We start from the raw sequence: 24892 nt of genomic DNA on the forward strand, positions 1-24892 counted from the left end.
TATTTGGCTGACCAAACCAGGAATCCTTTTACGGCTTGGTGTCAGAATGGTACTACACTCATTGGGTAGATTATGCAGTGAGCACTTGGAAGGTGGGAGTTTGAAGGGGGGGGGGGGTGCGGTCGATGGTGGCAGGGAGCGGTTAAAGAAAGGTGACCAAATAATGAAGAGAATATTGACACTGAGAACCTGAGGACTAGAACTAATGGAGAGAACGAGAAATATGGGAAGTTTGGTTGGGATAGGAGTGGAATTGGGAGAATGGGAATATTAAGAATGGAATATTGTAGTGTGGGCAAAGATTGAGAATTATGAAGAGAATATTATGGGTAATGGGTGTCAATAGGAGCAATAACCTGATTTTGAACTGTGGGAGAGAGAAAAATGGAATACATGAAACTCTTAATCCTTAAGTAGTAGCATGTAGGGAGTCCTACTGGGGATAGATTTGAATTAGATCTTAAGGAGCGAGCATAGGAATGTGGTTATGATTTTCATAATAACACCGGATCTAGCAGAAGTAGATTGGACACAGCTGTTAGAGGGGAAACCAACATCTGATAAGTGGTGGTGTTTAAAAGCAAGATAGTAAGCATTCAGTGATCATGTTTCTTTAAGGATTATGAGCAAAGGTGGTAAAGTTTGGATTAACAAAGGATATTGAAAGTTTAATCCAGGAAAAAAAGGAAGCATACGTCAGGTAGAGGAAATCTATCAAATGAGTTATTTGAGGTTTATACTGGATATAGGAGAGAACTTATTAAAAATCAGGAGGGCACAAAGGGACTACGATTCTATAAGATCAAGGACCATGGACAACTTTTTTCCTCAGAAATTACTCCAATGCAAAATTTCAGACAATAATGATAATGACGGTGAGAGCACTGTTGTCTGCAAAATGTGCCAGTGATCAGGGCCAAAGGAAAGTGGACCATGTTTTAAATATCACTGTATAATCAAATGGAGATTATGAATTCATTTGCATCAAAGATGGGATCCAGAGACTGTGTTAGCAGCCCAAGTAAACAAAGATTAAAGATTGGTTTAATGGTTGTTTTCTTGGGGCTACGAACACATTCACTGGATCCCTTCTTGAATGCAAATGGATTAATAATCTCCATTTGTTGTCCTGTGATATTTAAAACATGGTCCACTTTTTGCTTGGTGCTTAATTTGCAGATCAATATTTTGATTTTGATTTCCTGCTTCACAGTATTAGCACTGTACCATTGTAATCTTTGTTTTACTATATCAAAGATGATCTGTAACCTTTTAACATTAACTTGGGTAAATTAGTAAGAGGAGATTGTGAATATCACTGGAATGCATGAGTTGCAAACAACTTTATTCACAACATTATCAAGCACAGTAAACATTTGCAGGATCAAAGTTAACTGACAGAGGATTGCACAAGATATCCAAACTTATGAGGTTGATAGTTTCATATGGCAATGATTTAATGTAATAATCAAACATTACAAAAATACAATCATTCGTTTCAAAGGTAGACAAAAAAGCTGGAGAAACTCAGCGGGTGAGGCAGCATCTATGGAACAAAGGAATAGGTAATGTTTCAGGTTGAGACCCCTTTTCAGACCTATTCCTATTGTCTATTACCTCGCTCGATAGATGCTGCCTCACCCACTGAGTTTCTCCAGCTTTTTTGTCTACCTTCGATTTTTCCAGCATCTGCAGTTCTTTCTTAATCATTCTATTCAAGGACTGTAAATGGCACTATTCTTGTGAAAGCTTATTCCTAAATGTGCTAATTCTCTCGTTGGAATATCTTACAGTTCCAGTTTGACTTTATTTTCATTTTGTAGATCATTCCAGATTCCATTAATTCTTTTTGATATCAAATTGGTCACAACAAATTATAGTTAAATTATATTTAGTTTAATCTAATTTTAAAAGCATGTTAAAACTTGAGATTTGGTTTGACTGTCTAAAATACTGTTCTTAAATGGATCTGATTTTTGTCCTTGAAATGGCCTCTTTCACCGTTGAAGATTTTTATTTGATAAAACATGATTAATCTTTAATGCAGCAAATCAAAGAAATGGAAAATAAGTCACAGTATTTGAAGTTTTGGATCTTTGATTCTGGAGATTCATTTGGTGGAGTAAAGATCAATTAATCGTTCTACCTCCCTCCAGCCAGAGAGCAGGGCTCCGTGCGTGGTGCTGTGGTAGCTCCTATGTGTGGCTTCACCAGCAAATAACAGCTGCAACATCTGGAATCCGAGTGTGTGGTTACATGATGAATGCTCATCAATATGAGGGATGATAACATTTGAATTAACAATATACTCCATTTAACCCGCACCAAGTGGTTCTGCTAGTTGTCGTGTAAACCTGGACCAGCACGGTGGCGCAGCGGTAGATTTGCTGCCTTACAGCGCCTGGAGTGCCGAGGCCCTGGTTCGATCCCCACTACGGTGCTGTCTGTTCAGAGTTTGTACGTTCTCCCCGTGACCGCATGCGTTTTTTCCCCGAGATCTCGGTTTTCTTCCACACTCCAAAGATGTACATGTACGTAGGTACAATAAGTTGGCTTGCAATAAGTGTAAATTGTCCCTAGTGTGTGTAGGATAATGTTAATGTGTGGGGATCACTGGTCGGTGCAGACTCAGTGGGCTGAAGGGCCTGTTTTCGTGCTGTATCTCTAAACTAAACCTCATTCAATAGACTACAATACAGAGCTTCACCGAATGCCTTCTTCGCTGCCTTGGAAAATGAGGCAAGGACAACTGAAGATAGATACAAAATGCTGGAGTAACTCAGTGGGTCAGGCAACATCTCTGGAGAAAAGGAATAGGTGACTTTTCGGGTCGAGACCCTTCTTCACACAGAGAGTCAGGAGAGAGGGAAATTAGAGATATGAAAAGGTACAAAGAACAAATGAATTAAAGGTATGAAAAGTGAAAAGTCAGCACCGATGATCAAGTGCTGAGTCCACAATGGTCCATTGTTGGCTGTGGAAAAGATGATAACGAGTGGATGAAAACTGCGAAACTAAGCTGAACGACAGTGAAACTAGCAGGACGACTAGGGACGGACGGAGAGATTAAGAGAGAATGCAACCGATCTAGAGCCAGTTCTCCCAGAGCAACAGTCAGTGAAATGTTGCCACAAAAGTGTGGAGCAACGTAGGCCATTACATCTTGGGTTTGATGACAGGTGTAAATTAACAGGCATCAACCAAAACAAAATAGATTGCTGGAATTGGATTTGCCAAAATCCAAAGATAATGTTGCCAGTTAAAACTCTTCAGGTAATTCCATCATAATGAAAGGTCACTGATCTAAAGTGTTAATTGTTTATTCTACCACAGATACAGCCTGACCTGAGTGTTTCCAGCATTCTCTATTTTCATAACTGAAAAAACATTTAGCTTGATTGCTTGGCCATTCTGACTGCGTAGTCATTCGAGACTGGGATGTGAATAATACTCACATGCAAGACGCTCTATAAAATGACACCTGGATAGAGTGGATGTAGAGAGGATGTTTCCAATAGTGGGAGTGTCGAGGACCGAGGCCATAACCTCAGAATAAAAGGACGTACCTTTAGAAAAGTGATGAGGACTCTTTAGTTAGAGGGTGATGAATTTGTGGCATTCTTTGCCACAGAAAGCGGAGGTTTTTTAATGATATTTTTGGACGAGGTTTTTAAGGCAGAGATTGACAGATTCTTGATTTGTGCGGGTGTCGGGGGTTTTGGTGAGAAGGCAGAAGAATGGGGTTGAGAGGGAAAGATAGATCAACCATGATTGAATGGCAAAGTAGACTTGAGGGGCCGAATGCCCTAATTCTGCTTCTAGAGCTTATGAACCTCACAGCAAGATGGGAGGAAAGCAAACCACAGTTAGAACATAGAACAGTTCAGCACAAGAACTACGGCCCACGTTATATGTGACGAACATGATGCCTAGACCAACTGTTACCTGCCGCACATAATCCACATCCCTCCATTCCTTGCATATTCGTATGCCTGACCAAAAACATCTTAAATGGCACTATTGTATCTGCATCAACCACTACCCCTAGTGGCACAATCTGGACACTCACAGTCCTCTGTGTGAAAAGACCTGCCTGGCACATCTTTAAATTTTCCCCATCTCAATTTAAAGTTTTGCATTCTCTAGTATTTGATTTTTCCACCCGGGAAAAAGGTTCTGATTGTCTATCCTATCGATGCCTCATAATTTTATATATTTCTATTAGGTCTGCCCACATAACGTCCATCATTCCAGAGAAAACAATCAAAGTATGTCCAACCACTCCTTGTACCTAACACCCCCTGAACCAGGCCTCGTTTTGGTTAACCTCTTCTGCACCCTTTCCAAACCATCCATACCCTACAATGGGGTGACCAGAACTGCACACAAACCTCCTAATGTGGCCTAATCAGTCCCATAAAGCTGCATCATGACTTCCTGACTTACACTCAATGCCATACCCTATGAAAGCAATCATGCCATATGCCTTCTTTACCACTCTCTCCCTCTACTTGTTTTGCCAGTTTCAGGAGTTATGGACCCAAGAACCCTCTGTACATCAACGTTGCAAAAGGTCATGGCATCCATTATAGATATTTCTTCCCTTGCATTTGACCTAAACAATGTGCAACACCTCACACTTGCTTGGGTTAAACTCCATCTGCCATTTTCTGCCCACTTCTGATCTATATCTTCACAGTCTGCAAACCCAGCAATCTTGGCATCACCTGCAAATGTACTATCCAACCCATCTAGGTTTACGTCCAATTGTTTACATATTTTGCAAACAGCAGAGGTCTCTGCACAGTTCCCTGTGGAACTCCTCTGATCTCAGAACTCCAGCCTGAATATTGTCCTTCCACCACACCCCTCACTCTTCAACCAGTAAGCCAGTTCTGAATCCATATGACCAAGTCCTGTTCATCCTGTGCATCTTAATCTTCTGGATCAGCCTACTATAGGGAACATAATCAAATGCCTTGCTAAAATCCAGGTAGACACCATCTACTACCCTACCCTTAACAACCAACTTAGTCACTTCCTCAAGTTTAAATCTAAATACAACTCTCAGCAAGTCGATTCAGTTTATGCCTTAGAAAGCCATATGCCATGGCTTACCGGAGAACCACTTCCTTCTGTTGCATGTGGTAAAGGTTCAGTCAGTAGGTCTATCATATCACCAGTTGAATTGATCGATATATGGGAGTAGGAGCCCCGGGTATAAGGGTTACTGAACCATTTTGTTACAAAAACATTCTTTAATTCAGGCAGCGATGATCTCCCTAAAAAAAAAAACCCAGTTGTAAATAAATTAGAATTAGTATACATTCTACAAAATAACAAAATTATATATTTAGTTTTTTTTAAATGTACTTTAAGCCTGAGTATATGAAAAATCTCAAGGAGAACAATATTGTGTGAATCTGAAAAGTAAAACCTTCTCTACAATGTTCCCCACTGTACAGGTCCACCACCAATTTTCTGGTCTGGCATCTCCTTTGTTCCAGACAAAATTACGAGAGCGCACTTGAAATCCCTCCCAGAAGTCCCCCTGAAAATGTGACACCTAGGCAAGGTGAGTTGACCGATCTCGACCTCATCAACCTCATTGGGATTTCCTCACCGATCAGCGGGTCAAATTTGCCCGCCGGGGCTCTGGAACTCCGGCCCAGCTGGAGCCGGCAGATCCATTCCCATAGCCGACTTCCGTGACTGACTTTGAGGACCGGTATCTCAGCTCCTCGCGGCTTAGGTAGACCATTCCGGTACTGTTAGACTCCTTCCGGAGGCCGTGACCTCTGTTGATCCGGCAAACCATACAATCCCGAAAGGCAAGCAAGGATGCCGGAAAATCGGTGGTGGACCTGTATTGACTATGTAACAAAGATAAACCAGATGGATAACCACACACAACAAAAGGTATAGCAGAATGCTGTTTATGCACATAAACATATGCAGAGACTTCACTGTTTGTAAACTATGGATGGTTTTAGTGACAATTAATTGCTCTGCTGGGGAAAGGTTATTGCAGGGGCTGTTCTCATCCATTATGAACAAACCTTTTAACCCAACAGTCCAAAATCGTTCAACTTTTCATCAAGAGTAACTTATCCCTTGTCGGTTACTGCCTGTAATAAGTGTCAGACTGCCATGTGATGATGAGCATCACAACCCTGCAATAAGATACTCAGTGTGATGCACATGGACTCCATTTATGGAACTGGCAATTTAAAAAAGGATTCAGAAAAATCTGCAACATTTTCAAATTTAACTGAATCCACAGAATAACCCAACTGGGCTGGATTGAGTGCAGTTGACCTCTGCGTCATTGTTAGGCTGACCACCAGGATCTACAGACTTCACTCCACAAACGGACATTAAGATTAAGTGCACTTGATTATTTTTCTTTATTTCACTTTATCTTTTAAATTGATATTATTATTTATTAATATATAAATATATTTTATATCTATATTACTAAATCTCTGATCTTGACCGCTTTTGGCCGACTGTGCTGCGATTTCCGAGAGAACGCCGCCACCTATGGCCGTCATTTTTGGCCACCTCGCTCAGCCCCCCTCTGCCGTATGAGTGCGGAGGATTTGTTCCGTCGATGAAAAATGAGAGAGATATAAATGTTTTTATAAAATTCCCCATTCTCTCTGCTGCCCCCGCTGGCGGCAGGGGGAGGGACTATAAACCAGGAAGTGTCGTGCCTCTCTCAGTCTCTGCCAGACCAGGAAGCGAGAAGGTCACGGCTCTCTGAGCTGCGAATAACACTGAACGCACGTCTACTCCACGGTGAGTCCCCTTGATGCGGCTGTAAAATGGCTGCAGCCCTTTTTAACAAGTTTGTGTTCACAAAATGAATTTTGGTTGTCGGGTGTCTGCATCCCAATTGTTTGCCTCGCCTTTTTTAACAAGTTTGTGTTCACAAAATGAATTTTGGTTGTCGGGTGTCTGCAGCCCAATTGTTTGCCTCTACTTTTTGACAAGTTTGTGTTCACAAAATGAATTTTGGTTGTCGGGTGGCTGCAGCCCAATTGTTTGCCTTGGCTTGGCTTTTAAAATTGTTGCAACAGTTGGATGCCTGCCCAAGCATCCATACGGCCCACAATGTCTATACTAGCCCTCTGGAAACCAGTACCTTCAGACCGCAACACCCATGATAGCGCAACAGACAGCCCCCCCCACTGGCGAGCAGTATTGGAATTGGTGGAGAGGTGGAATATTGCGTTGGTGACCAGCCCTCCCGTGTGATGCTGGGACCCAATAGGTCCCACTTAGTCTAGTATTATTATATAATTTTAACTTTAAAAAAATCTTTATTCTCATCATTTAAACTGTGTCTCTGAATAGCAGAAATACTTAAGCACAAAGATGTTTTGGCTGCAGAGAGCTGTCAATGACCAAGGGGGTAGTCTGAGGTTCGCAGCCTCAGCCTGTGCCAACTGAGGTCTTGTTGCTACTCGCACCTCATGGAAGGGCCCTGGAGTGATGACATCAGTACGATGGAGTGACTGGGTCCTGCAGCAGGTAAGTGCAGGTGTGGGATTAACACAGAGTCCTGATGCAAGTCAGATGCACCTTAGCTGGCGAATTCTAAGCATTAAACAAATACTGCAGATACTGCATTGGTGAAATGCGCAGAAAATAGGGAATGCTCAGTGGGGTCACGAGGCACCTGTGGAGTGAGAAACTGGAGGAAGGTTAGTGTGAGAGGTGGAGGCCTGGAAGGATTAAATGATGGTACAAAATGAAGTGATAGTGAGACAAGTGTAGAAATCTAACATTGTCTGAAATCTAACATTGCCTGTTTTTCTTGTGGGAATTTCACTATTATGAATGAATATCAAGAGAAAAAAATAGCTAAAAAAAAAAGTATTATATGAAGATTTATAAAGTCAGAATTGTGCAGCACGTAACCAGGACCTTAGGGCCCACTGTGTACCTGTTAGCCATTTTCGCCAGGGACTTGATGTCGTATCCAACCATGCTTTGGGAGTATGCTGCTAGCTAGAGACAGAGAGAAATTCTGGGACCAGGAGAACAAAGAAGCACTGTGAAAATGGTCTCGTGGTTGACTTCGGGTGAGAGCTTAGTTGAAGGTAACTTCATGGCTTTGTTGTGTGGCCTTGAGAAGATAAGGTGTCTGGGAACGGCCATTTTGCAAAGGGACTGTATGATGAGAATGCAAATATGAACAGGCAACATAATTAAGAAATCTCTAGCCTGATAAGAAACAAAGATACATTTTAATTATTCAGCCCTTGGATAAATAACATCTTGAAATGATTGACCAGAATCGTGAGAGCCTTGGGTTAGAACAAAAGCTTCCTTTATAAGAGTAAAGGAAAAAATTGTATAAAAGATAGGCAGTTCGAGACTTTGACAGTGACAACCTGGGAACAACCATCGCAAGAAGAAGGGACCTGAGTTCGAAGCTCAGAGAAGACTACCCCCTACAAACAGAGTGAATCTGGCCAATTCATGCATACGGGTAATATGAGTCCAAATCATGAGTTTTGTGATTTAGTTTAAGAAGTGATGTTGAAATAGTAAAGCAAATGAGTAGTTATTAGAAGTCAATAGTTTGCATGCTTGAGTAACTCGAGTGTTAAAGATTGAGTTGTACTAAACTTTGGTTTAGAGTCTTTTGTTTGACATGTTAGTTGATACCCTTTTGAGGTAATAAGGGTCAACAACATTAAATCTATACCAATCCCAATTTCCAGCATTCGGCTCATAGCCTTGCATGCTGTAGCACTTCAAGTGCGCTTCTAAATACTTTTCAAATGTTGTGAGAGTTCCTGCCTCCATTAACCCATCAAGGAAATAAACTGCAGATTTCAACCACACTGAGTATGTAAAATAAAAATAATTCTTGTCCACTCCAAATCTTGTATCCTTTACCCAAACCCACAAAATATGCCAGTTGGTTTGTACAAATAGTTTGTACAAATTATCCCAATCGGTTAATTTATTCCCGTATATTTACACCACAGGTTATATTCCTAAGAATTCCAATTCCTACCTGTAAATTGTCTGAAAAGACAGGTCAAACTTTAAGCCACTTCTTGCAGACTCAGCAATTCTTTAAATTCTGCCTCTTTCCCAGAGATTGTTCCCACAAGAAGATGCCCATATCTTTGGAACCAAACAGCAAGCATTAGTCACTGGACATTTAACATTCAAAAATCTTATACATACAAAAAACTACTTAACTATACCACTTGCCAATAATGCATGCTCGTTGTATTTAATTACATACATAACCAAACTTCTAACCGTAATGCATGTAGACCCTAGCTTATTCGCAAAACAAAACGGATAAACCAGAATATTACTTAGTTAAAAGACGACAGATGGCTAAACGGGCAGTCTTATGTACTCCACACATTGATCAGCATGTGTGCAACAGACTTCATTGCTGGATAAACCCTGGATTTATCTAAATGACAGCTAATGTTTCTGATGGGAAGGGCTCATTTTGAGCTTCACTCTATAGTTAAGAGCTTTTTCTCATCCATTTTGACCAAAACCTTTTGATTCCAACTATGCAAGATTATTCCACGCTATTTAAGAATTTATTTTCCATATCATTCAGTACCCTTTCTTGAATGCTGATCAATTTGGTATCACAATATTGCAAATTGTTCCAGAGTTCATAGTGGTCTAGGCTACCTAATTTTACATAGAATTAACAGTATAATCCATGAAGAATAAGGCTATTTGAGCCAACCAGATAACTGTGGCCCTTGGAGTATTTAAACTACTGGATTTGATCTGAGAGATGAAATGACAGTCTTGCTACTGCCTATAGGCAATAGGTGCAGGAGTAGGACATTCGGCCCTTCAAGCCAGCACCGCCATTCAATGTGATCATGGCTGATCATCCACAATCAATACCCCGTTCCTACCTTCTCCACATATCCCCTGACACTGCTATCTTTAAGAGCCCTATCTAGCTCTCTCTTGAGTATCCAGAGAAACGGCCTCCACCGCCCTCTGAGACAGAGAATTCCACAGACTCACAACTCTCAGTGTGAAAAGGTGTTTCCTCATCTCCATTATAAATGGCTTACCCCTTATTCTTAAACTGTGGCCCCTGGTTCTGGACTCCCCCAACATCGGGAACATGTTTCGTGCCTCTTGCGTGTCCAAACCCTCAATAAATCTTATATGTTTCAATAAGATCCCCTGGACTTTATAAACTCCACCATCAATAGTGTCACCTCCCTCAAACAGGTGACCATATTCCCGAATCAGAAGCCATGGATGAACAACGAGGTCAGGCTACTGCTGAAAGCACGGGACACCGCTTTCAGGTCAGGCGATGCTCGAGCCTACAGTTCAGCCAGGGCTAACCTGAAGAGGGGCATCAAGAAGGCCAAGCACTGCCATAAGCTCAGGATTGAGGAGCACTTCAACAACAACTCCGACCCCCGACGCATGTGGCAAGGCATCCAGGCCATCACGGACTACAGACCCTCCAACACCACCCCCACATCCAGCGACGCCTCCTTCCTTGAGGAGCTTAACCACTTCTATGGCCGCTTTGACAGGGACAATCTAGAGACAGCCATCAAGGCTGTGCTACCTGCCGATCACCAACCCCTCACACTCACCCCCTACGACGTATTCGTGGCACTGAGTAGGACTAATGCACGTAAAGCTGCTGGCCCTGACGGCATCCCCGGGCGCGTGCTCAGGGCCTGTGCTGCGCAGCTGACAGACGTCTGGACTGACATCTTCAACCTGTCACTTGCCCAAGCAGTTGTCCCCACGTGCCTTAAAACCACCTCCATCGTGCCAGTGCCAAAACACTCCACTGCGGCAAGCCTCAACGACTTCCGCCCAGTTGCACTTACCCCCATCATCACCAAGTGCTTCGAGAGGCTGGTCCTGGCACACCTCAAAAGCTGCCTACCCCCCACACTGGATCCCTATCAGTTTGCCTACCGCAAGAACAGGAGTACGGAGGATGCCATCTCAACGGCACTTCACTCCGCCCTCTCCCACCTCGACAACAGAGACACTTACGTAAGAATGCTGTTCATCGATTACAGCTCAGCATTCAACACCATTATACCATCAAAACTGATCACCAAACTCGGTAACCTGGGCATCGACCCCTCCCTCTGCAACTGGATACTGGACTTTCTAACCAACAGACCCCAGTCTGTTAGGTTAGACAAGCACACCTCTTCAACCCTCACCCTGAACACCGGCGTTCCACAGGGCTGTGTGCTGAGCCCCCTCCTCTACTCCCTCTTCACCTATGACTGCACACCTGTACATGGTACTAACACCATCATCAAGTATGCAGATGATACAACGGTGATTGGCCTCATCAGCAACAACGATGAGTCGGCCTACAGGGAGGAGGTCCAGCACTTAGCAGCATGGTGCGCTGACAACAACCTGGCCCTTAACTCCAAGAAGACCAAGGAGCTCATTGTAGACTTCAGGAAGTCCAGGGGCGGCACGCACACCCCCATCCACATTAACGGGACGGAGGTGGAACGTGTTTCTAGCTTCAGGTTCCTGGGAGTCAACATCTCCGATGACCTCTCTTGGACCCACAATACCTCAACTCTGATCAAGAAGGCTCACCAGCGTCTCTTCTTCCTGAGGAGACTGAAGAAGGTCCATCTGTCTCCTCAGATCCTGGTGAACTTCTACCGCTGCACCATCGAGAGCATCCTTACCAACTGCATCACAGTATGGTATGGCAACTGCTCTGTCTCCGACCGGAAGGCATTGCAGAGGGTGGTGAAAATTGCCCAACGCATCACCGGTTCCTCGCTCCCCTCCATTGAGTCTGTCCAAAGCAAGCGTTGTCTGCGGAGGGCGCTCAGCATCGCCAAGGACTGCTCTCACCCCAACCATGGACTGTTTACCCTCCTACCATCCGGGAGGCGCTACAGGTCTCTCCGTTGCCGAACCAGCAGGTCCAGGAACAGCTTCTTCCCGGCGGCTGTCACTCTACTCAACAACGTACCTCGGTGACTGCCAATCACCCCCCCACCCCCCGGACACTTATTATCACTTATTATTATTTATTTAAATCATTTGCTATGTCGCTCTTCCAGGGAGATGCTAAATGCATTTCGTTGTCTCTGTACTGTACACTGACAATGACAATTAAAATTGAATCTGAATCTGAATCTGAATCTGAATCATCCAGAGTATACAAGCCCAGCCGCTCCATTCTCTCAGCATATGACAGTCCTGCCATCCCGGGAATTAGCCTTGTGAACCTACGCTGCACACCCTCAATAGCAAGAACTATTGCTACTGCCTACCGTTTGGAATCTAAATCAAGACCAGTTAGAAGATGGTCATAGAGTAATACAGTGTGGAAACAGTTTCCCCAGCCCAACATGCCCACACCGATCAACATGTCCCATCTACACTAGTCCAACGATGCCATTTGGCCCATATCCCTCTAATCCTTTCCCTACCATTCCTTGACCTCACCATCTCCATCGCAGGGGACAGACTCCTGACCGACATACATTATAAACCCACTGACTCACATGGCTATCTGGACTACACGTCTTCCCACCCTGCCCCCTGTAAAGACTCCATCCCCTACTCCCAATTCCTCCGCCTACGCCGCATCTGTTCCCAGGATGAGACATTTCATACCAGGGCATCGGAAATGTCCTCGTTCTTCAGGGAACGGGGATTCCCCTCCGCCACCATAGATGAGGCTCACACCAGGGTCTCATCCATACCCCGCAACACTGCTCTCTCTCCCCATCCCCGCACACGCAACAAGGGCAGAGTCCCTCTGGTCCTCACCTTTCACCCCACCAGCCGGCAAATACAACACATAATCCTCCGCCATTTCCGCCACCTCCAACGTGACCCCACCACTCGCCACATCTTCCCATCTCCCCCCATGTCTGCCTTCCGCAAAGACCGCTCCCTCCGCAACTCCCTCGTCAATTCTTCCCTTCCCTCCCGCACCACCCCCTCCCCGGGCACTTTCCGTTGCAACCGCAAGAAATGCAACACCTGTCCCTTCACCTCCCCCCTCGACTCCATTCAAGGTCCCAAGCAGTCGTTCCAGGTGCGACAAAGGTTCACCTGTATCTCCTCCAACCTCATCTACTGCATCCGCTGCTCTAGATGTCAGCTAATTTACATCGGTGAGACCAAGCGTAGGTTGGGCGACCGTTTCGCCGAACACCTCCGCTCAGTCCGCCTTAACCTACCTGACCTCCCGGTGGCTCAGCACTTCAACTCCCCCTCCCATTCCCAATACGACCTCTCTGTCCTGGGTCTCCTCCATTGCCAGAGTGAGCAACAGCGGAAATTGGAGGAACAGCACCTCATATTCCGTCTGGGGTCCTTGCGCCCTTATGGCATCAACATTGAATTCCCCCAATTTGGCTAGCCTGTGCTGTCCCCTCCCCTTCCTTCACCCTCTAGCTGTCTCCTCCCACCCTCCCATCCGCCCGCCCTCGGGCTCCTCCTCCTCCCCTTTTTCCTTCTTTCTTTCCCCACCCCCCATCAGTCTGAAGAAGGGTTTCGGCCCGAAACGTCGCCTATTTCCTTCGCTCCATAGATGCTGCTGCACCCGCTGAGTTCCTCCAGCAATTTTGTGTACCCTAGCCATGTACCTGTCTGATTGCTTCTTAAATGTTGCGATAGTACCTGCTTCAAGTACCTCCTCTGGCAGCCCGTTCCATACATCCTCTACCCTTTGCATGAAAAAGTTACCTCTCAGATTCCTATAAAGTCTTTCCCCTTTCACCTTAAATCTATGCCCTCTGGTTCTTGATTCTTCCACTCTGAGCAAGACACTCTGTGCGACCGACTGATCTATTCCTCTCATGATTTCATACACCTCTATAAGATCACCCCTCATCCTCCAGGGAATAGAGTCCCAGCTTGCTCAACCTCTCCCTATAGCTCAGACTCTCGAGTCCTGGCAACATCCTTGTAAATCTTCTCTGCATTCTTTCCAACTTAATAACATCTTTCCTGTGTGGGAAGGAACTGCAGATGCTGGTTTAAACGGAAGATAGACACAAAATGCCGGAGTAACTCAGCGGGACAGGCAGCATCTCTGGAGAGAAGGAATGGGTGACGTTTTGGGTCGAGACCCTTCTTTTTCCTTCTTACCCATTCCCATGTGTGCAGTATTGTTATGTTTGTCGTCAACACAAAGCTGGTGGGAAAGAGCAGAAGGATGAAAAATGCCTGCAAAGTGATGCAAACTGTGAAGTATTGAAAGGGAAGGCAAGTAGAGAACAATTTTGGCGAATGTGTAGTTTTTATCACTTTGGTTGAAAGCGTAGAAAAACAATATCTTAAAAATAGTGAGTAATAAATTCTGGTGGTATGCATTAAGATCCTTGCTAAATCGCTAAGCAGTCATTTTGAAAACAGTTTTCCCCCATTGGCCTTCTACTATGTAATTCAGGGGTTGTGGGTGAACTGCGATTCCAGAAAAAGGAGGGCATTTCAGATGTCCTAGAGTGGAGTAATCTCGAGAACATATGGGGCTGTGATAAAGAAACTGAAAGGGGTGGCATCCTTCCAAGAGACAGGGTGAGACGAGATTTAGGCTAGATAGCTTGGAAGTCAGTGGATTTGGGAGAAGATGAACTCAGGAAATGAACTGCAGTTAGATTTAGCCCGTGGGGCTAAGGGAATCAAGGGATATGGGGGGGGAAAGCCAGAACGGGGTACTGATTTTGGATGATCAGCCATGATCATAATGAATGGCGGTGCTGGCTCAAAAGGCCAAATGGCCTACTCCTGCACCTATTTTCTATGTTTCTATGTTCCTATCAGTAGAAGTGTATAGGCAGCAAATTAATGGCTGAAAGAAGAATATTTGAAAAATTGGATATATATGGTCTAATCTTTTCACTATGCTAGATCCTGTATTTCGCCTAGTGTGAATATGATATAAACACTTGAGTGGTGGGGCAGTGGTTAAATGGCTGGACTAGAGATATAGAGGCTGACCATCCAGAGAAGAGCCACAATCCCACCAATGCAAATGTGGAGTTTAAAGTCAGCTCATTAACTCAGGAATTTTAAAACAAAAATCTAGCTCAGCAATGGTGATCGTGAAATCCTAATTAAAAAAAAGAAATGCAATGAAAGAGGTGGTGCAGTGGCAGAGCTGCTGCGTTACCCAGGATTGACCACGGGTTCTGTCTGTACGGAGTTTGTACGTTCTCCCTGTGACCACGTGGGTTTTCTCTGGGTGCTCCGGTTTCCTCCCACATTCCAAACACACACATGTTTGTCGGTTAATTGGCCTCCGTAAAATTGTCCCTGATGTGTATATGATGTTGGGTAGAACTACTGTGAATGGGTGATCGCTGGTCGGTGCAGACTTGTTGGGCCGAAGGGCCTGTTTCCACGCTGTATCTCTCAACTAAACAAACTAAACTTGAATTTTAGGTACTTCCCCACAGCCATCAGGCTATTAAACTCGGCTCAGACAAAAGTCTGAACATTAATAGCCAATAATCTGTTTATTTGCACTTTATCAGTTTAATTATTCATGTGTGTATATATTTATGCAATGGTATATGGACACACTGATCTGTTCAGTATTCGTGCCTACTATGTTCTGGTGTGCTAAAGCAAAGCAAGAATTTCATTGTCCTATCAGGGACACATGACATTGAAACTCTCTTGAACTCTTGAACATGGAGACATTGCTGAGAGACAGACACAAAGATGCTCTACAAAGGTAAGACATTTCTAATCATACCTTTCTGTTGGTTTGACCACATAGAAAACAGGGGCACTTTTCCACCACTCAGCCAGATTGGGTTCCTGACGAGACAATGGGGGTTCCTCCTCCCAAACCAATCCAATTACATCTGTATTTTCATCCCAAAATGGGGCCTCGAATTCCAGGTAAATCTTGTTCATCGTTCCAAAGCCCATGCTTTGAATTGCATTTAATTTTTGCTCAGGAAGTCTTGGCTGGAACAATGATTGACAATTAGCCTTCAGACAACCTGTGGATGGAAAAGATCAAACATTTCTTTTCTGCTACATTTGTTTTAAAATGAAATTTTGTGCTACTGGCAGGTTTGCAGAATTGTTATCGCCAGAGGTTAATCAATATTTTTCACTTTACACTCAAACAGTAATGCTGTTTATATAATGGGTATGATGGCAGAAATGCTACCCTATGAAGTATAGTTTTAATATAATATCAAGTATAACCCACAGAAATGATTAAACTATCCCAATCACACATTCCATTTATTTTTATTAACCTTGCTCTCTATTCTAATGCATTTTTTAATAAAAATAACATACAGTGGAAAACAATATATCAACAGAAAACATTGTAAATATGCAGCTGGTCAGGAGCAGTTCGGGAGACAGAAACAGAATTAACATTTCATGTCAATGGGGTGTCATCAGAACGTTAAATCTAAGAGCAAAGACTGTGCTATGCTCAAAGATGCTGCTTGACCTGTTGAATATCTTTACCATTTTCTGTTATTGTCTCATTCAGTTCTGGCATTTGAGATAATGGTAGGCGCCATTTGCTGCTGAGGACCTGAGCATGGCCACAGAGGACAAATTTGGCCTGCCGATCCGCCATGGAAGTCCTGATGAGGTCAAGATCGGCCGCCTCACTCGGCCTAGGTGCTTCATTTTCAGGGGGACTTCCGGAGGCGATTTCAAGTGCACTCTTGTAATTTTTCATGATTAAAGGAGGTGCAGGACCACCAGTTGCTGGAAAATCGGCAGTAGACATGTATGTCCCATTCACAAAAATCAGGGCAATCCAATCCAGCTAATTTACCACCCAACGCTTCTATTCTCAATCACAGTAAACTGATGAAACCTGTCACTAACATGCTATCAAATGACACCTACCAATGCCAAGTTTGACTTTTGCTTGGTCATCTTAACTCCAGACTTTATCATAGCCTTGGTATCATAGCCAAATTGCTACCATTTGGCTATCATAGCCAAAAAGCACACAGTTGCTTCAATTGCTAAGGAGTGACAAATTGGATTGAGTTTGTTGTCATATGCACAAATACCTGCATCTCATCCTACTTGTGCTTCTGACAATAAATTCAATACAATCTGTCATTCCTCAACAAATGAGACAGTTGATGCTTGCATTAAGCAAGCCTTAGACAGCATTCAAACCTGGGCTGATAAGTGGCAAACAACATTAGAACGACAAACATTTTGGTAATGACCATCTCCAACAAGAGAATCTTGCCACCTCCTTTATATTTAATGGCATTACCACCTACCTTTGATATATAATGGCATTGCCATTATTGAGTTCCCCATGGCAGCGGTAGAGTTGTGGACTTACAGCGTTAGAAACCTGGGTTCGATCCTGACTACAGGTGCTGTTGTGCAGAATATGTACGTTCTCCCCGTGATCGCGTGGGTTTTCTTCAGGTGCTCTGGTTTCCTCTCACACTCCAAAGACGTACAGGTTTGCAGGTTGATTCGGCTTTGGTTAAAATTGTAAATTGTCCCTACTCTGTAGGATCGTGCTAGTGTACAGGGATTGTTGGTCGGCGCCGACTCAGTGGGTCGAAGGGCCCATTTCCACGGTGTATTTCTAAACTAAACTACACTAAATTATATATATATATATTACAAGGGTCATCATTTTATCAAAGACTCAACTGGACCAACCATATAAATACCATTTCTACAGGGGTAGGTCGGAGACTGAGTATTCTGTGGTGAGTGACTGAGCTTCTGGCACCCCAAGGCTTTTCTTTCCTCACAAAGCACAGGCCAGGAGTCCGATGAAAGTCTCTCCACATACCTGGACGAATGTAGCAACGACAAAAATCTTAAAGAAGTTGGGTGGTCATGTTGCAATTGTATAAGAGTTTGGTGAGGCTGCATTTAAAGTATTGTGTTCAGTTTTGGGCCCCATGTTATAGGAAAGATGTTGTCAATCTGGAAAGGGCGCAGAGAAGGTTTACGAGGATTTTGCCAGGACTAGAGGGTCTAAGCTATAGGGAGAGGTGAGTCGGCTGGGACTATTCCTTGGAGCACAAGAGGATGAGGGGTGATCTTGCAGAGGTATATAAAATCATGAGAGGAATAGATCGGGTAGGTGCACAGAGTGTCTTGCCCAGAGTAGGTGAATCAAGGACCAGAGGACATAGGTTAAAGGTGGAGGGGAAAAAATTTAATAGGAATTTGGGGGTAAATTTTTATGGAAGCCAATTAACCTAAAACCGTGTACATCTTTGGAGGAAACTGGAGCACATGGGGAAGACTCACATAGTCACAACGAGAATGTACAAAAGCCATACAGACCGCACCCTTAGTCAGGGTTGAATGCAGGAACTGACACGGTGAGGCAGCAACTACTGCTGTGCCACTGTGCATCTCTGTTAGATTCCTTTAGTATAGTGAATATGTTGCATCTTTATTTGTTGTTGATCCTGCACCTTGCGCAGTGCTGTTACAATGACCTAGTGAAATACTAAGGATGACATGATCAGCTAGAATGTGGCCTCCATCTTCACACAACACCTTGTCAGGATATAGTGAACTGTCCTCTGACTCAAAGCTTCCATTCCACAGGATTTGCTGAACAGGCTTCTTCAGCAACAGCTTCTCACTCGGAATAACCTTCAGCAATTTCTCAAGCAAGTTGGGGAATAACCTGGAACAATAGAGCATTCTGTCATTGAGGTAGAATTGGACACAATGCAATTATAAGTAAAGAAAAAGAGGAATACCTCTTGAAGCTAATCTCCCCCCTCCCCCCCCCCCCCCCCCCCACCCCCCCTCCCCTCCCAAGTGGTGAATTCACACAGCACTGGGTAACCCTACAATTTCCTGGGATGAATCGGGGAGATGCTGATCATGATGAATGAGGAAATGGCGAATTTATGAAAACAAAAATCCTGGAAATATTTCTTAATCTTCCAGCCTTTCCCCACACTTTCAACATTTCCTAATGCAACCAAGGCAGGATCTTGTCGACACTCAATCATTTATTATCTATCATTAGTGCAGCTGTAAACATCAATTTTTTGTTTAGTTTAGAGATACAGTGCGGAAACAGGCCCTTCGACCACCGAGTCCGAGCCAACCAGTGATTCCTCTTACACTAGTTCCTTCGTACGGACCATGGATAATTTACAGAAGGCAATTAACCTACAAACCTGTAAGTCTTTGAAATTTGGGAGAAAACCGGAGCAACCGGAGAAAACCCAATCTGTCACAGGGAGAACATACAAACTCCGTACAGACAGCACCTGTAGTCATGAGCGAACCCGAGTCCCTGGCGGTGTAAGGCAGCAACTCTACTGCTGCACCACCTTGCCGCCCTTTTCCCCAAGAGGTTGCCTGGTTTACTACAAAAGATTCCAGTGAATCTGTAAAATGCCTACATTTTGGGCAGTCTACCATAACTAACCATTTCAAATAACCTATCATACCAGACATTTAAAAAAAACTCAGAATCGTGTTGTAATTTTAAAGTAAATAAATACAACACTTGGAACCTGTCCCATTAACAATACTCAGTGTTAGAACTTCTCTGTATCATCTTCAGAACCTTGGTGTCCTTTGTTATGAAGATAATTTAAAAAAACCTTTGGATTTAAGTGCTAACATGAACATGTATCGAAGACACTGTTTAAAACATTCCTATTTCTGCAATTTACATATTGGATTCAATAATGTGCAAATTTGGGTTGTTGAAATGACTGCCTTCAACCGGTTGAAATTACCCCAGAATGTACATTACCAATCTTCCATTAAGATCTACACAAGACTCTCAGTGAACAAACTAACTTTTTGTCGGTCACGATAGGTCAAGCAAGAACATTACTGAAATAAGATTTATTTATCAATCATATTAGTGGCATTTATACATTGACTGTGCAAGTAGATGGGATTAATTGACAATATCTGAATTTTTAAGAAAGTAATTTGGTATGTTATATTAATTCAACTATAATGAACATCAATTTTCAGTTAAAATGAATGTTGGAAAGTACCATCGATTAATTTAGTTTAAGAAAAAATGCAGATGCTGGAAAAATCGAAGGTAGACAATAATGCTGGAGAACCTCAGCGGGTGAGGCGGCATCTATGGAGCGAAGGAATAGGTGACGTTTCGGGTCGAGACCCTTCTTCAGACTGATGTGGAGGGGCGGGAAGAAGAAAGGAAGAGGCGGAGACAGTAGGCTGTGGGAGAGCTGGGAAGGGGAGGGGAAGGAGGGAGAAAGCAAGGACTACCTGAAATTGGAGAAGTCAATGTTCATACCGCTGGGGTGTAAACTGCCAAAGCGAAATATGAGGTGTTGCTCTTCCAATTTGCGGTGGGACACTCTGGCCATGGAAGAGGCCCAGGGCAGAAAGATCGGATTTGTAATGGGAGGGGGAGTTGAAACTTGAAACATTGAATTAATGCAATATTTAGGTACTTTTAATTGCTCTTAAGATCTGGTATTATTTATTGGCCACCCTCAAAATCTCTGAAGGCATTAAAAGTTAGTCTTGTATAATGGACTTTAGACTTTAGAGAAACAGCATAGAAATAGGCTCTTCAGCCCACCTAGTCCGTGGTGAGCAGCCACCACCCATACACTAACTAACATATCCTACACCCTAGGGACAATTTTACAAAGCCAATAACCTATGAATCTGTACGTCTTTGGAGTGTGGGAGGAAACCGCAGCACCCAGAGGAAACTCACACAGTCACATGGAGAATGTACATATTCCATACAGCCAGCACCCGTAGTTAGGATCGAACCTGGGTCTCTGTCCTGTTGGAGATCTATCAGAAGCGGAGCATCAGCAGAACCATCTCCATTATTAAGGACCCCTATATCCATCACACCACACCTTGTCCATTCTGCCATCTGGGAAGAGGTCCAGGAGCATCAGCTGCAAAACCAGCAGGATGCTACACAGCTTCTTCCCTCAGGCAATAAGACTGGTTAACGGACTGTGTCCACTCCCCATATATCATACACCAACACATCTAACCTCGCCCATACTTTGACAGCTAGGCACCTGTCAAAGCAAAGCCACTGTTCGGTCTGAATGTCTGTTTATATTTCAATTTTTAGGCCTATTTTAGATATGGTAATTTTAATTTTTAAAGCTACATGTATTTATTCTCTTTTTATTAACTGTACTGACGGGAACTGATTGAGAAACAATTTTTTGTTTCATCTGTGTATGTAAGTACTCAGTTAAAATAACATTAAAGTAAATACTGATAACGATACTGGTAAGGCAGTAACTCTACCGCTGTGCCACTGTGCCACCCTGGAATTGGTGTTTCATGTTGGCTAGAGCAGAGAAGAGGGACAGATTCCTTCTTCTCACGAACTATTAGGTTTACAGAAACTTGATTATTTGCCGGTATTGCTATGATTTGAAATTTGAGTTGAATACATTTCAAGATCCATGTTGACTTTGACCATTGTGGAGAGGATCCAATATCATAATCCTTGCAGGACCTACTACATCCAAATATAAAGTAAAAGTATCATAGCTAGTAAACATCATCTAAATTATTTATGGGCAGTTTCAAGCATGCTTCACTAACCCTTGAGAATTTCTGTCATGGCCTTCAATGGTGTTATATTCTTCATATTCGTGTACAGACACTTCACTCAGACTGCCTGCTGCAAGATGAACACACTGCCATTCATTAACATGCTCAACAAACCCAGCTTCTCAGGTCAGTGTGGTCACCATCCCACTGTGCGACTAACGTTTTCACTTCCTCTAAGTAGACATCAGCCAGGCTGTTAGCTTGTGTGTATTGCTTTTGTTGAGCAATCAGATGAGCACGTCTCAGTATGTTGCTGGCTAGATTCTTCACTTCTTTCGTGACATCGGGATCCATCTGCTTCTGCATGTTGGTAAGCACTGACAATTCTGGGTCAGACCGATCGTACGTTTCCTGTAAAAGGCCATGTTCTTTGGCCAGTTGAAAAATAGGATTCTTCACACTTGCTCCATGAATGTACTGGGCTCCTTCATCAACGGTTGACTTACCTGAATAAATTAAGGAAACAAAAACTTTAATTGAGATATCATTTCTGGGCCAAATTATTTACTTACAAAATAACTGAAGGAACTATTCACGGTCAATCTGGATGTTCCAAAGTATAGTTTGGAATATTAAAAATGGTCATGTTGTTGTTCATCATTTGTTCTCGAGCAAAACCGTGATATCTCAACTTAGACCTTAGAGATGCAGCGCTGACACAGGCCCTTCAGCCCACCGAGTCCACGCTGACCAGCAACCACCCCGTACACTTGCACTATCTTTCACACTAGCGACAATTTACAAATTTTACCGAAGCCAATTAACCCCACAAAACTTTATGTTTTTGGAATGTGGGAGGAAAACGAAGGATCCGGAGAAAACTCACGCAAGTCATGGGAAGAACGAACAGAATTTGTACAGACAGCACCCGTAGTCAGGATTGAACCCGGGTCTCTGGTGCTGCAAGGCAGCAACTCTACCGTTCTGCTCTATCATTAGATATTTGAGAGATCTTGTGTCTATGTTGATTGTGAACAGTATGCCACAAAATATCAGAAAAAACCTGCATCATTGCACAACAGAAAGTCATTGGTAATTATTTTCATTATTAATAATTAATGTCTTCCTTCATTTAACCCCACCTCTGAGGTGGTTTAAAAAAATCTGGATTTATGTAACTTAATTTCCACCATCTCATGCTTTTTCCGTCTTGTTAACCATACCGAACAGACTGCTTCTGATCCGCCCTCCAGGTTGGCTTGAAGCCTCAACAATCTGAATGTCAGTGAATCCATGCGTTAGTAGTTTTCCAGCTGCTCCCACTCCAGCTATCCCAGCTCCGATCACAACCAGCTTTGGGCTTTTCTTCAGCGTATTCTTGGAGTTCATCTTGGAAAACACACAGAGGTATAATACTAATTTTCTGTGACACGTGTCTGCAACTTTAACAAAAAAGCATTTTTGTCGAATGTGACTTTGGTAACTTCCCCTTTAAAAATGAGTCTGTGCAGAATACATATGGCAGGCAGTCAACTTTAGCAGCTGATTAAAAGAGTGTTGCCAGAATTTTTTTTTTAAATGAAGTCTCCCTGGTAACAATCTTGAAGGGAAGCCTAATGTTGAACTTATGGACCTCTGGTTGAATTTGTAGTTGGCTGATTGCTTTTATGCAAAATTAGTATGGGAGGGATAATTGAATTCCAAGATGTCTGAACTGCTACCTTCAGGATATGAGAATGAGCATGTTGTTTCAATCTGCCTTGCGTCTATATGGAGAATGTCATAAGGAAAGACAGTTCCAAAATTTCCATCAGCTCAGCCAGTGACAATTTGAAAATAAAAGGCCAAGGACAACGCTTCTAAAATAGGTATAAATACATAAGCAATGTGTTTAAAACTCAGTTATAAAATATTAGACTAGCTATAAATGATGTTCCATCGCAGCACAGAAAGCGTCTATCTGGACTATTGAGACTGGCTCTCTGTACAGAAATCCCTACACACACTCTTTCCCGGTTATTCTGCTTTCCCCTTAACAATTTATCCTATTTCCCATTGAAGGTCCTGGTCGAGTCTGTTTTTACCACTCTTTAGGGCAGTGAGATCATTTTCTACATGAAAAAGTATTTACATTGCATCCCCCTTCAGTTCTTTGTTGCTATTTTATCAGAGGCAATTGAAATATATTTTGCAAGAACTCTCTACTACCTAAACATCTTTAGTTCAGTTTAGAGATAAACAGGCAGTTTGGCCCACTGAGTCTGTGTCGACCAGCTATCCCCACATCCTAGCATGATCCCACACACAAGGGGCAATTTACAATCTTGACTGAAGCCAATTAACCTACAAACCCGTTCATATTTAGAGTGTGGGAGGAAACCAGAGCACCCGGGCACAAACCTGTGCGTTCACAGGAGGAACGTACAAACTCCATACAGACAGTACCCGAAGTCAATCAAACCCAGCGATTGAGCCCAGGTCTCTGGCACTGTAAGGCAGCAACTCAACCGCTGTGCAACCGATAAAAACACAAGCAACATGCTTTCACCTTGATAGAGTGGGGGTGCAATCATTGATGCAGCCAATAATTAAATAGCTGAAAGCAATTTTCAATCAGGCATGTAATATCTGAAGTTTTACCCGGAACTCATAACAAGAATAGAATTCCTCAATATTTAAGATGTTGGCACATCCCCATCAGGCTAATCTATATGAAAACCAGCTTTGCCATTATCTTATCTCTAACTTCTCCATCTATCTATATTACTAAAAGTCTGATCTTGACCGCTTTTGGCCCACTGTGCTGCGATTTCCGAGAGAACGCCGCCGCCTACGGCCGTCATTTTTGGCCACCTCGCTCGGAGCCCCCCTCCGCCTTCCTGGACCGGAGGATTTTTCCCATTGATGACAAATCAGAGAGATATTAATGTTTTTTTTTAAATCACCATTCCCTCTGCTGCCCCTGCTGGAGGGAGGGGAAGGGACTATAAAACCAGGAAGTGGTGTGCCTCACTCAGTCTCTGCAAGATGGATGAAGCCAAAGGGTCACGTCTGTCTGAGCTCTGAATAATACTGAACACATGTCTACTCAACTGTGAGTCCCCTTAATGTGGTTTGAAAATGAAAATATGGTTTGTGCGAAGTTAAAAGGCACTACTTACTGCAAATGGTGGCTTGGGTGCTTTGGCATGAAGTTAAAAGGCACTACTTACTGCAAATGGTGGCTTGGGTGCTTTGGCTTGATGTTGAAAGGCACTACTTACTGCAAATGGTGGCTTGGGTGCTTTGGCTTGAAGTTAAAAGGCACTACTTACTGGAAATTGTGTCTTGGGTGCTTTGGCTTGAAGTTAAAAGGCACTACTTACAGCAAATG

General features: G+C 43.3%; 1 pseudogene; it reads right to left on the reverse strand.

The window, feature by feature from the left end:
• Positions 1-1626: 1626 nt before the first annotated feature.
• On the reverse strand, positions 1627-22939 carry LOC116977302 (annotated as a pseudogene).
• Positions 22940-24892: the final 1953 nt, after the last annotated feature.

The sequence above is a fragment of the Amblyraja radiata genome, chromosome 9, assembly GCF_010909765.2.
Source record: "Amblyraja radiata isolate CabotCenter1 chromosome 9, sAmbRad1.1.pri, whole genome shotgun sequence".
Lineage (NCBI taxonomy): Eukaryota > Metazoa > Chordata > Chondrichthyes > Rajiformes > Rajidae > Amblyraja > Amblyraja radiata.